This window comes from Grammomys surdaster, unplaced genomic scaffold, assembly GCF_004785775.1.
Source record: "Grammomys surdaster isolate TR1022 unplaced genomic scaffold, NIH_TR_1.0 145, whole genome shotgun sequence".
Lineage (NCBI taxonomy): Eukaryota > Metazoa > Chordata > Mammalia > Rodentia > Muridae > Grammomys > Grammomys surdaster.
The window spans coordinates 1,373,224-1,381,982 of record NW_021604603.1 but is presented as its reverse complement, the minus strand read 5'-3'; positions in this window follow the sequence as shown (position 1 = coordinate 1,381,982).

Below are 8,759 nucleotides of genomic sequence, written 5' to 3'. Positions count from 1 at the left end.
CTTCATTCTTGTGATTGCTGTGAAGTTGCTTATTGGCTGATCTTGTGATGGGGGAACTGACTTTGCTCATTCAAGTAGTTCCTGAGCAACCACAAGGATCCTTGAATGTAGAAAAGGAGGCAAAAAAGTTGAAGTGATGAGCTTCGAGAAAAAAAAAAAAAAAGATCTACTCTTTCTGGATTTGAAGAAGAGTGGAGGAGCTCACGGGGCAAGGAATGGGAGCAGTGCCTAGAAGCTAGAAAATGCAAAACCAAAAGAAATCCTCTCCACATATGTATGTATGTGTATGTATGTGTATTGTATATGTATTGTATATGTATATAATGTTTTGTTTCCTATAAAAGCCACCAGCCTGGCCCATACCGCGATATAAGATGTAAGCCTAACAGACTTCATACAACCAAAACCGTGGGATAATAAATTTGTCGCTTTGACATTTTAGACTTTTTAAGGAAGTGATGATTTTTAGTTTCAGTAAGAAAAAACCCCTCTGTAGTCCAAATGCTTCAGTGTTATGTGTCCACCCACCCCCCCCACTCTCTCTCTGTATATGTGTGTGTTACAGAGACTTGAACTTAGGACCTTGTATAAATACTCTTCCACTCTCATTTGTTTTAAATCCTGAGACTTTAAAAAAAAAAAGATCCTTAAACTCAACTCCCATTTTTTAAAAAGTTTTTTTTATCCCTTTTTCTTTTATTGAGACAGGATTTCAATGGTAGTTCTGTAAGACTTGTGAGCCTCAGCTTACCGGAGACCCCCTCAATGAACCATGAGGAGACACGAATCGATGCAAAAAGCAATAAGAGTTGAATGATCCAGTGCATTGGGGTCGTCCTGCATCTGAAAGAGAGGCAATGACCCTGGGCAGCCCATTTGGTCAGTTTTTATACAGTTTAAGGGCTAGACTAGAGAAACAGTGACTAGGCACAATATGATTGGCGGAACAGTGTGGTTTTTAAACTGATTGGTCTTTAGGGAATGAGGTGGCAAGGACCTCCCTTGTCTGTAGGAAGGAAGGTCTTGAACCAGGAATCTTCCTGCCTCAGTTTCCCAAGTAGCTGGAATTACTGGCTGTTTAGTTTCAAACCTGGGGACAAGGGACTGAGGTGCATATTTTACATATCAAAGCAGACCTGGCCTGCAGGCTCTTCCAGCATCCCTCAGTCCCGACCTGGCATACCCTGCCCCCAATACTTAGTTTACCAGCCCAGGGGTTGGGCTGTCCCTTCCCCTAAAGGTCTTCCATATATAATCCATACATTTTGGGCTCCTTACTCTTCTCTGTGTCCCCGAGCTTTTTCTGTCTTTCTCATCCCTCCCTCCCCCACTCTCTCCATGGTGACTTCCCTGGCCTAGGTCCTTGGGGCCAGTGAACTTGCCCAAGAGCAGCTTCCCAATAAACCTGCCTATGTATAATCTAATCTGTTTTGAATTGGCTCCTCTCACAGGTGGAGAAATAACTCATCCTTGGTCTGTACCACCAGCTCTAGCTTTGACATGACATATCCACCAGCTCTAGCTTTGACATGACATATCCACCGGCTCTAGCTTTGACATGACATATCCACCAACTCTAGCTTTGACATGACATATCCAACTCCTTTATTTGACCCTGCTGCTAACTTCATCTTCCCATCTCTACTCCTGCAGAGGTTTGAGTCCCTCTGAAGGTCACATCTTGAAATTCCCAGTGTGTTGGTATTAAGAGGTGAAGTCTTTGAGAGGTGACTAGGTCATGAAGGTGGAACCCTATGAAACCTATTAGTGTCCTTTAAAAGAGGCTGAAGGGATTAGGGAGATGGCCCTGTGGGAAAGCATTTGGTAAGTAAACATGGGGACCTGAATTTGAATGCCCAGAACCAACATAAAAGCTGAGCACAATAGTATTTATCGGTAATCCCAGTAAGTGTGTGTGTGTGGGGGGTGGGGGGAGATGGGAAATAGAAACAAGAGAGCACTGACTGCTCTTCTGGAGGTTATGAGTTCAATTCCCTAGTTAGTACTGCCCTATGCAGGAATTTTTTGGACTGTGGTATAAGACTGCTAAACTCCCTTTCCTACCAACCTGAAATTCTAACCCAGCTCTTTCTGAATTTGTATTCATCTCAACTCCTACCTTGAAAACTGTCTTGCTGGGTGGGTGATGTTCACTTGTAATCTCAGCTCTGAGAGGTGGAAGCAGGAACACTGGGATCAGGTCAATGTAAACAGAGGTTTCTGTGCCATTGCTCAGACTGTCAAGTACTATGCTTGCTTTGTTTGTTGTTTTTAATTTAATTAATTAATTAATCTTTTATTTTATTTTCCCCTCCCCTTCTCCCTCTTGCTCTGGCCTGGCTCGCTCTGGTATTTATTTACTTATTTATTTATTATATGTAGGTACACTGTCGCTGTCTTCAGACACTCATATGAGGGCATCAGATCCCATCACAGATGATTGTGAGCCACCATGTGGTTGCTGGGATTTGAAGAGCAGTCAGTGCTCTTAACCACTGAGCCATCTCGCCAGCCCAAGTAGTATGTTTTTAACTTTTCTTCTTTTTCAGCATTGTAGATCAAAGCCCGAGTGTTACATGAATAGTAAGTGCTCTACCGCTGAGGCACACCTCCAGTCCCATCTCCATTTTTATTTATTTTTCACTCTAAAAATATAGGAGTAATTAAGGTTGTAGTTCACTTGGTAGAGTTCTTGCCTAGTATGCATGAAGTCCTGGGATCGGTCCCAGTACTGCATAAACTGGCCTCAGTCATGTGTGTCTGTGATCCCAGCACTCGGGAGGCAGACACAAGACAACCAGAAGTTCAAGGCTATCCTAACTATATAGGGAGTTTGAGATAAGCCTGGGCTAATTGACACCTCCCCCCACCCCCCAATTTTATACATTCAGAAGGAGACCCTGTCATCCTTTTTTTAAATTTTATTGAGATCTTTCATTCCATTCATTTGTTCACATGACCAAGGATCAATGTCTGACACAAGCTCTGTAGGTGTTAGATGCAAAGTCATTAAAACACGCACCCTTCTTGTTGGGTGTGGTGACATATGCTTGTGATCTCAGCACCCGAGATCACAAGTTCCAGACCAGCCTGGGCCACATAGTGAGTTCTAGGTCAGGCTGAACAACATAGTAAGACTGTCTCAGAAAAGATGGCTCAGTGGATAAAGACATTTGTTCACCAAGTCTGATTACCTAACTAAATCCCCGGGACCCACATGTTAGAAGGACAACCCTGGTTGGGTATTGGGTTACACTTCTGATTGTATGGGCATCTTGTTATTGAGCATTACCAAACTTATAAAGCTTTTGATTAACATTTTTTAAAAAGTTACTAATAAAAATAAAATAAACAAAACAAACAAAACAAAACAAAAAAGAAGGACAACCCTGCAAGCTGTCCTCTGACTTCTACATACTCATAGGTCCACACAGACATCCAGACACACAGACACACACACACACACAGGCACACACACACAGACACACACAAAAAAATATATAAGTAAATAGTTTTTTTTTTTTTTAAAGAAAAATAATAGGGGCTAGAGAGGTGGCTCAGTGGTTAAGAGCACTGGCTGCTCTTTTTTTTTTTAAGTATAGAATAGTTTATTCAGAACATGGGGAGGGGAGTTAAGAGGTTATTAGAGGCAGAGAAAGGCAGAGAGAGAGAGTGAGAGAGAAGGAGCAAGAGAGAGTAGAAGAGTAGAGGCCAGCCATGAGCACGTGAAGGGGGAGGGGCAAGGGGACAGAGCAGGAGCAAGAAGGCAAGAGATTAAGGGAGCAAGAGAAAAATAAGAGGACTAGCTACTCTTGTTTTTTTTTTTTTTTTTTTTCTTTCTCGAGACAGGGCTTCTCTGTGTAGCCCTGGCTGTCCTGGAACTCACTTTGTAGACCAGGCTAGCCTCGAACTCTTGAACTCAGAAATCCGCCTGCCTCTGCCTCCCAAGTGCTGGGATTAAAGGCGTGCGCCACCACCTCCCGGCCATAGATCTCTTTCTTACAGTCGCCGTGAAAATAAAAACGGTCTGCCTGAGCTGCTTAGGAGCACATGTGACTTATAGCCACACCCAGTTACCTTTAGCTCCCACCCGCAACAGTTGCAAATTAGCTACAATCCCTGAACTTTGGAAACAAGTAAATGAAACTGCTATTCATTACACTTGATGATGTCTCTCAGTACAACTGGCCACTGAAATGTTGTGCAAAATGCCTGTAGTGCTTGCTATTCAGGCTGCAGCTGGTTTGCCCCAAATTTCATAACTCATCTCTATTCAACACACAGACGTGTCCTTAAAAGCAATATATCTATCACAAACCAAGAACTTCAAACCCCAAAGGATTCAGTTCTGTTTCTCTAAATGTCTGAGCTTAATTTCCAAAATGGTTTTTTTTTTTTTTTTTTTTAGGCCAAATGTTTCCCAGAAACCTAAGTGACAGAGTAGAGCTGGGGAGTGAGGAGTTATGTCTTGGCTCAATTACAAATGCAACCAGCTGCCTTGCAGTCAGTCAAATTTTTGAGACATTTGTTCCTTCAAACAAAAAATAGAAAGAATTGCTGCTTTCCTTATTTCAAAGACAGTTTAAGAGGCACACACACCTTGCAGATCTGAGTGACAAAATTAGGTATCGGTACCCAGTTCTGATTTACATCCTGATAAATCACAAACTCTTCTGACCTTCCTCTTTCTCTCCGCCTCTCTAGTTCCATCTACTGTAATTAGCTCTTGACTTGAACATGAATTAGACTGAAATTGTGTGTGAGAGTATCAAAATACTACATGTTGTTTACTAGGTATTATAAAGGGCTTGTAACTTCATGTCAGTTTGGCTAGGTCAGGGTCCAGGTATTAGGCCAAATGCTATTCTGGCATTTCTGTGAGTGTTTTGATGAGATCACCATTTAAATTGGTAGATTGTGTAAAGCAGACAGCCCTCCCTAATGTGGGAAGACCTCAGCCAATCAGCTGAAGGCCTGAGTAGAACAAAAGGCTGCTTTCTCTCAAATATGAGAGAGTTCTGCCTGACAGCCTTCAGCGAGACTGGAATAATGGATCTCCTACTTTTCTGGCCTTCAGGCCCACACTGGGACTTTTGGGTTCGTCAGTTTTCACTATCATGTGAGACAGGTCCTTATAATAGGTATGCACACCATTATTATGCTGAAACTCTCCAGATGGTTCTGGAAACTACAGCAGAGTTTCTTTTTAAGTGGTCATAACTAGACACATTCTGCACTTTTTTTTATGTCTGAATTGAAAATACATGGAGAGTTCTAATGCATGGCTTTCTAGTGGCTTCTTACCTATTCTTACCTGCAGCCTTGGGAGGTATTTTGGGATGATCATGGTGATGGTGGTGGTAGTGGTGTTGACTATTACTATCGAGATAGGGCCTTTTCTTATAACTCAGACGGCCTGGCACTTGGAATCCTACCTCAGATTCCTAAGTGTTGTTATAAGTTTGTGGCTCTGTGCTAAACTCTGTTTAATAATGAGTAATTTACATAGTTGGAGAATTTTCTGGTGATCAGTAATCTTAGAGGGGTGGGGTGAAAAAGGTGAGGTGAAAAGAATGACAAGTTTTAAAAAAAGCTTCCTGGGCTGGACTTGGTGGCACATGACTTGAATTTTAGCACTCGAGGCAGGCAGAGGCAGAGGCAGAGAGGCAGAGAGGCAGAGGGGCAGAGGGGCAGAGGGGCAGAGGGGCAGAGGGGCAGAGGGGCAGAGGGGCAGAGGGGCAGAGGGGCAGAGGGGCAGAGGAGGCAGAGGGTTTGAATCCAGTTTAGTGTCTACATAGTGAGTTCCATTCCAGCTAGAGCTACAAAGTAAAAAGAAAAGCCTCAGATAGAATGGGGCACTGTTCCAAAGACACACGACAGAACTTGTAAAGAATAAAGTTAATCTGGAGATAATGCACACACCTGTGATGTTAGCACTCAGGATGGTGAGGGAGGAGGATGACTCGGCATTTGAGGCCATTTTGGGCTGTATACAGAGTTCCAGGCCAACTTGTGCGACAGATTGAGACTTTGACTCAAAATGACAACAATAAAAACAGGGAGGGGGAAAGTTAAAAATAAGGAATCCAATTATACCTTAAACAGTGACTTATGGAAGCCCCGTGGAATAATTCTGGCTGCTTAGTAAAGATAAAGAACAAGTCTTCAATTAAATGCTGATGACCTTGGCTGTCCCATGACTAGTTTTCCGTTGCTTAGTCATTTGTTATTCTGTTCAAAAAACAAAGCCAAGGCATGCCTATTCTTAGTCATTGATTGGATTTTTTAGAACACACTGTAGAGTATTCTTACCTTTTCTTATTGGCCAAAGACTAGCTGATCTGTTGGAGGGGCTTTATTCTAAATAATGTGTCTTTGCAAATAGGAAATCTTTATTTTGAACAAAGTACCCTTTGTCTATCCCCATCCATTCCACTCCTCCCATGCATTTCCTAACATTTCCCTCTCTACTTCTTATGTCTTTTTTTCCTCTCCTTTTTTCCTTTGGAAACCCAACCTGCTGGAAAGCTGACAGATCTAGTTAGCTTGCTCTTGCAAGGTCTTGTGAAGGTAACCATAGCCACAGTGCGTTCTCAAGTGCAATGCCCTCGTCTTGTCCAGAGGCAACATCTCACAGCACACTTCTCAATCCTCCAGCTCTTAGCTTCCTCCCTATCTCTCTTCTTCGATGTTCCCTGAGCCTTGTAATGGGGCAGGTGTTGGTGTTGGTTGATACAGATGTCCTATTTGGGGCTGAGCATTCAATAATCACTTAATCTTAGCAACTTAATGAGTTATAAGTCTCTGCATTAACTGTTAAGCACTGCAGTGACAAGCTTCTCTGGCCAGTGTTGAGGCCAGTGCTAATGTATGTGTATAAACATGAATATTTAATAGGCAGTTCGGCAGCATGTCTGTCTATTTAGCAAGATAACTGTAAATGGCTCCCCACTTGGGACTATGGCTTTCCCACCCATGTACTAATAACTAACTTTCCAGTATCAAACATGGATTTCCTCCTATGGGACAGGCCTCAAATCCAATCCAAAAGTAGCCAGTTAATTCCATAACCTGTGTGTTACTATTGCACCAGCAGGCATATCTTGATTGGCAGGCCAGTATTGTGGCATGGAGGGTTTGCTGGTGGATAATATTGCTCATGGCTTTTCTCCTCCATCTGCCTGGATAGCACCTCCTGGCACTATGAAAGCTATCCAGCAGGGAAGAAGACTTCAGGTCAGTTTAAGTTTGGCTTCTCTATGCCCTGCGATGAAAGTATGTTGTATCTTTAGCAACAGAGCCTTACAGAGTAGTTCTAGAGGACAACCAAGAGCAATGGCCATAGCCAGTGTTGTTTTGGGGGCCTTTGGAGTTTTCCTGACAAATAACCTATAGGGAGGTATCCCACAGTCAACATTCAGATTTTCATTCAGTTACTCATGTTTTCTGGGAGATGTATAGTCCATCCATGCAGAATACCTGTATTCAAACTCTTTTTTAATCTATTTTTTTCATTTTTTTTATGTGTAGAGCATTTTGCCTGCAAGTACAGCTGTGCATCACACCTTTGCAGTACTCTGAGAGACCAATAGAGGGCATCAGACCCCCTTGAAATGAAGTGATATTTGTGAGCCACCCTATGAATTCTGGGAACCAAACCTGGGTCCTTTGCAAGAGAAACAAATGCTCTTAACCACTGAGCCACCTCTCCGGCCCCTACGCTGAGTGGTTAAGAGCACTTGTTGATCTCTCAAAGGACCTAGTTGAGGTTCCAGCACTCGCATGGTGGCTTACAACTATTTCTAATTCTGTTCAGGTTCAGGGGACAGATTCCCTCTTCTCAGCATCAAGGGACCAGCCAGGCACGCGGTAAACACATGCAAGCAGGCAAAACACTCACACATATGAAAAAAAATAAGGCCTAAAAAAAAGGATACTTTTAATTTGTTCACAAGTGGTGGATTTCCATAGACTATTAGCTTCGATGCCCTGACATCTTCCTCTCCTCTCTCCACCCTGCTGTGTCAGCGTAAGCCTTAAATCCCAGTATTTCTTCCTCTATTTTCCTATCATACACTCTCATATGTGTGAGTGTTTTGCCCTGCTATTCACTCTCTCACAGGCCCTTTCTAGCTTCCTGGCCTCTACGAATTAAGCACACAAATCTAAAACTTCAAAGCTAGTATCCACATGAGATGAACACGCATGGTTTGTCTCTCCGGGCCTGGTTGTCTCATTTGATATAGTATTCTCCATCCATTCTCTTGCAAATTTCATCTTTCTTTATAGCTGCTATTTTGTCATATATTAGAATAGCAGTTTTGGCGTGTTTCCTGGGACCGTTTGCCTGAAATACCCTTTTCACCCTTTCACTCTAAGGCGATATCTCTCATTTATGGTAAAGTGTGTTTCTTGGAGGCTCCAGCTTTTGAGACCATTCATAGTCACAATTGTTATGGAATGTTATGTGCTGACTCCTGCCATATTGTTGACTTTGTTGCTGTGTTTTATAAAAAAGAAAGAGGAACCAGGATATGTTCGGTAGAGTGCGGTATGGTGAGGTGGGACTGGGTGCCTCCGTGGGCCCATGCTGAGGCATCCCTTCCCCCTGAGGTACTAGCCATACCACGGACATAGTATGGCATAGAGTTTATTTAGGGCATGAGAAGAGTTGAGGAGGGAGAAGAGACAGAAAGGGAGAGAGAGGAGAGAGGGGAGAGAGAGAGAGAGAGAGAGAGAGAGAGAGAGAGAGAGAGAGA